Raw genomic sequence first — 6,000 nt, forward strand, 5'->3', positions numbered from 1 at the left:
TGGGACATTTAAGTAGTATTCTTACAACTAAAGTAGACTTGTGAACAGGCTGTTAAGTGCTCAAAAACCCCACCAAAAGGAAGATCAACTCACAATCACTCCAATTAAATAAGTCACATATCTTGTGTTAATTTTACAAACTCCTTTCCAACTTCTCACTCTACCACGCCTTCATTAAATAAATTAAACCCCAATATTAATAAAGTGGGAATTAGAGAAAGGGGGTTTTTAAATTTCAACTCAAGAATCTGAGAAAAGCTACCTACACATGTGACGACGTCTCACCTTTTCCAACAATCACAAAATACTACATAAATTTTACTTATTCATGCTCTATACCATTTCATTTTATAATACTTATATTTAATAAAATTTATGGCTGTTACAAAAAAATGTGAAATCATTCTCTTTTAAAAACAAAGAAAACCCTAAGAAGCTTAATTAATTAAACTAATTTTCTAAGACCCTCTTTTGAAATTTAACCAGAAAATAAAGATTGAGGGATGGGGCAGAGGGTGTGGTGGGTGGGGGGGTCTAAGGCATAAGCTGAGAATTATGAAACAGGATGAAATGGGGGTAGTGTGCCTCCATTCTTTTCTAGTTTTCTTTACTCCCAATTTTATGTACCTCTAATTTTTGTATTAATGGTTTGGGATTGGAGGTGTGCTCAAAGTTGCAAAAGGAATGATGATGGGTCCCATTAAGATCTCAGTTCCCAAATCTTGAAAATTCAATATTTCTATTTATAATTTAGAAAAAAAAAAAAAAAGTGATTGAAGATGAGGAGTAGATCATGATTAATGTATTAGCTCCAAATTAATGATGGGATTGCTTTTGTTAATTTAATTACTTCTTTTTTGATGGACCACCGGTATAGTATATATGATCATCATCAACACCATCCATTTCAAGATCCTAGCTACCTAGTGAACTTGCTTTTGCCAATTCTAATATTATCAAAGTGATTCTTGATTTTTAATTATATTTATACGTTTGTTTATATATATTTCGTACTATTGACTCAGATGGTATCTCTCTTGAATAATAAAAATGAATTATTGAAAAATAAGAAAATAAAAGTGTTATTTAATTTTTAGAAAAAATATATTATTATAGAAAGTATAAGTGTTTGTTTAACAATTGTACATCTCCGTTGTTTCTTCTATCCTTTTGTAAAAGTGCGACTTAAGCCAAGATAAGAGAGAAAAGGCATGGTTCCAGGCGTAAAGTCGTTGATCTCAGCCCATCATTTTCGATATTGTACATATGCGAATGGCAAACATTCTGATTAAGCGATTTCACTTTTTGCTGAGAACTGAAAATCGTATATTCCGACATGCATCATCACTTCAAATCCCACATTAAGCCCATGTTATATATAACTGTACGGCTCTTGCAGGGAATGGTTGTGCTAACAACTCCATCTCCATCCATTATTCTTTTAAATAATATAGGGTGAATAGCAATTTATCCCCCTTTGATATTAAAAAAGAGCACATTACTCCCCTATGAAAAAAATATAGCAATTTACCCCCTTATACTTTTTAAAATGAAGCAATTTACCTCCTTATACAGGGAGGTAAATTGCTTCATTTTAAAAATCATAGGGGAGTAAATTGTTGTATTTTAAAAAATACAGGGAGGTAAATCACTATTTATTTTTTCATAAGGGGATAATTTGCTCATTTATGATATCACAAGGGGGTTGCTTGCATTTTTCCCAAATAATATATATTCAAAAATACTATATATATATATATAGATATAAGTAGTGCACTTTGTTTTCATTAAATGAATATTTTAGAAAGTGATTTCAAAAATATCTCCTTTTTTCATAATTAATTATTCTGAAATAAATCCAGCAGAATGATCTCAGTCCTTGCTGGATCAATTATATAGGCTGCACCCCACAATGGTTAGTGAATCCACTCGTTTATTAAACATAATTTTTATTTTTGATCCTATAATTTAAAAAAATAGCATTTTAGATCATATGATACATTTTTATTTAGTCTTTAACGAAATATTACATGCATGGGACATGTTCATAATTAGTAGGACTGGACTAAAAGATGTCAAATACTCAGCACGTGGTATTTTCCTTTAAGAAAAATGTGTCATGAGACTAAAAATATTATATTATTTAAAAATTAAAGAATAAAAAATAAAATTTTTATAACTAATGCAATTAAAAATAAAAAAAAATCTTAAATTAGGGACAAAAATATTGTTTTAGCTTTATGGCTGAAATGATCATTTGACTAATACTGACCATTCTGACATTTTGTGCCCATTTATTTCCCAGCAGCAACAGATTACAATGCTGAGATGTTTGAAACTTATTAAAGACTTGGTAAAAGTTAATTATTAGCATAGTTAAGTATGTAAATTAAATAATTGGGTGTGGGAAGGCTCATGGGGAGCAACATCATAAGATGGGCAACGTAAAACGTAAATGGTCTGGCCAAGCTACCAGGCAGAGGGGTATCCACTATCCTCTCTATTATTAACGTTTGTACTAAATATGCACAAGAATTTTGAAAGAAATAATGGTGTCAACTAAAATCACGGCATCTATTTCAAGAAACACCACATCTACTAATTAATTCTCAACAAACAAATTAAATATTAATTGTAGGTGAAGCTTTAAATGCGGAACTCACTATTTGTTAGCCGGATCAAAATGTTGGTGGCAACTAATTATGGTGGAGTTGTACCATAATGTTATGTAATAATTTTTGTGATGAAGCATAATCAATAATCTCTCTACTACTTATTAAATACACCCCATATCTCTCGATTCATTCATTATTTTTATTATTATATTTGTCAAAAAAATAATTGTATAAGAACTTCACGACATTTTTTTTATTTTTTTATAGTGATAGTACAAAAATGAGATGAACCGAAAATAAAATAAGGGATTAGAGATAATGTAAGTGGTTATTGGAATGTGAAAGGAATTAGATAAAAGAAGATGGAAGGAAATAAGGCAGGTGCATCCAACTCTTCTCATAAGCATCCAAAAGCAGGTCTTTGGTTAGCTTCCATTACTATACATCTCCATCATCAACTCTTTTAACACAATCTATAATGAAAGCGAAACACACAAATTGCTTTTTTATAGAATAAGAGAAACAACACTTTCTGAGGGTAAAAATGGAATTCAGCTCAATTCACTCCACTAGATTTACTGTTTTAGAGTTTCAAAATGTCCAAGTATATAATTTAAAATAGGGGAACAGAGAGTACAGACCAGACCCGGATGTCGATAACTTACCGGGGCGGACCCGGTTCTCTTTGTGGATCCGAGTGTTTGGGTAAAAAATGGGAGCAGGGATGTTGGAGAAAGTATATATATATATACATAGAAGAAAGGAAAGTTTTGGAATTAACTGCTACTGCTCACTTTGACTTCTTGGGTAAAAATGCACACCTTTTTACTGTACCCCTCGTTTTATTCCCTGTGTCTTCACCACACGGTTTTCCCTGTGAATCTGGGATCCGGTTGTTGTACATTTTGGCATTTTGCAGCAGGGTCCATCAGAATAGAGAGAGATGATTCTGATTTGAGTTCAATCCTGTCGCTTGCCTTGCCACGTGCATGGTGGGAGTAGGAAATTTTATAGGTCGGTCTCACTGCACCTGCCCTACACTCAATTGCTGCTCTTACCATTACTTATGTCTACTTCCAAGAAAAGAAATCTATTTAAGTCTATCTTGATAAGACTATTATGGACTCACTTTTACTGCATTACTGTTTTAATCATATTTTATTGAATTAAATTAATTACATATTAAATATATAATTAATTATTTTATAAATATATTAAATTTATTATATAATTAATTTAAATTTGTTCGAATCAGATCTAATCTATTATTTCCCTTTTTCCATGGAAAAATTAGTTGACCTCTTCCAAACTTAGAAATTAAATTAAACAAAAAAACATAGTAATTAAGATTTTATGTTCATATAATTACTTTATTTATTTTTATATTTTGCAAGAATTACATCTCATTAATTTTCGGAATTTGTAATTAACTATATAGTACATATATAATATTTTTCCAATAATGGAGAAAATTATATTAAAATAATTTTAATTTCCCAAAGATGAATGCGTTGTTTCATGGGAAGGCAATTGTTTGGTCTTAATCGTCAATAAATATGGAAACTTCTTCGAATGTTACCAATCCAATGCACCCCCCCCCCCAAACTATTCCTATTTGGAATGTTTTTCTTTCTTTCCTCAAAATTGTTTTTTTTTTAAACACGATAAAATAATTTTTACGGGTAACTATTATGCCCTCTTTTGAAATTTAATATAATTACATGTAAATTTTATGTAATTTAAAAATTTACATTTAGCATCCCTAACATATGAATTCATTTACTAGTCAAAATTTATAAAATTGATATCAGCAAAAATATTGAATGAAAATTCACATTTTCATCCGATGAATTTATCACTGACTTGTTGCATGTCAAATAAATTTTTATTTGATTATATTGCCATAATATAGTTCACACGTCAATATATATGAGAAGGTATATTTTCACCCTTATAAAAGTAGTTTAGTTAGAAGAAAATTATTTGATTTGTAATAATTCAATAATAAGTTAATATGATGAGATGTGAATTTTCATTTATATTTCTTTTATTAATATCCGTAAATTCGATAAATTTTAACTCATAAAAATAAGCGTTAAGTATATTGGATATTATTTATTTGGATAAAATTTATTATGGGACTTTACCATGCATTATGTCAAGTTTCAAAATTCTATTGCGCCACAGACAAGTTATTTCAGAACACTCTGTCCATGCCTACAATAAATGTTCAAATATTTCGCAAAACAATGCCCAAATTAAATGTATACTTATTATAAGATTGTCAATTTTAACTTTTTAAGCATTAAATCGGTATATATTAATATATCGATATACCAAGAACAATAAACAACAAATCATAATAACTTTCAATTCAATCAATATATTAATATTATCGTGGACAAATTACAAACACTCACATAAAGTGAGACAAATACCTACACGTCTGATGAGAGTCGAACCCATGAATAAGATATGTCTATAATGTAAAATTTATTTTTGCGCCATGAGCTTGAAGGATTCAAAGATCATATCAGGAACGAAATTTGTTTTCTAAAACTCAGGTATGATCATGTTAAAAAAAAATCAATTACATAAAAGATTAATATATATTATTTTATAATTAATTATTATTTTTAAGTTAAAATATTAATTATTTATTTATAATTAATTTAGATTTGATCCTATCCAAAATGGAATTAAAATTTTGCAAAGAGAACATAATAGCTTTGATTTTCAATTTAGTCTGCGTGGGGTGAGTGGTTGGTTCATATTCAATGCATGAAGTCGCTTTCAAAATTCAAAATATAACATACTTCAATGTTAATGACAAAGCATTCAGAATCTTCCACATTTATATTTGAGTTTATAATAACCTATATAAATATAAAATGAAAGATTATCTATTCTCACAAGCCGCCATCAGTAATATTATTGTATTAATTACTCATAATTTTAAAAAATAATTTTAACTATTCTTTTTTTTTTAACAAATGTGAATTTTAACACAATTGCATCAATTATTTTTATTGTGTCGATAATATTTTAAATTAATTTTTTAATTATAATTTATTTAATATGTTTTAATATATAAAAATATATTTATTATATTCACATAAATAGGTGACAACTGTTGGTATAAAAAATGAATCGAGCGTAATTCCATCTATTTACAAAAATTAGCAGTTATGATGCGTAAGGACTTAATTTTTCTACCAAGATTTGCATATTCACCGCGGTGCCAGCCTAATCCAATAATATTAACCACGGTAAAAAATTATGTTGGTAAATTTGATGGCTGTCGAGCTACGATAAAAACCAAAAGAAGAAGTTGCCACGCACACGTGTCTTCTCTTTTTTCACTTTTGGGTTTAAATTTATACGC

The sequence above is a fragment of the Sesamum indicum genome, linkage group LG12 (genome assembly GCF_000512975.1).
Source record: "Sesamum indicum cultivar Zhongzhi No. 13 linkage group LG12, S_indicum_v1.0, whole genome shotgun sequence".
Taxonomy (NCBI): domain Eukaryota; kingdom Viridiplantae; phylum Streptophyta; class Magnoliopsida; order Lamiales; family Pedaliaceae; genus Sesamum; species Sesamum indicum.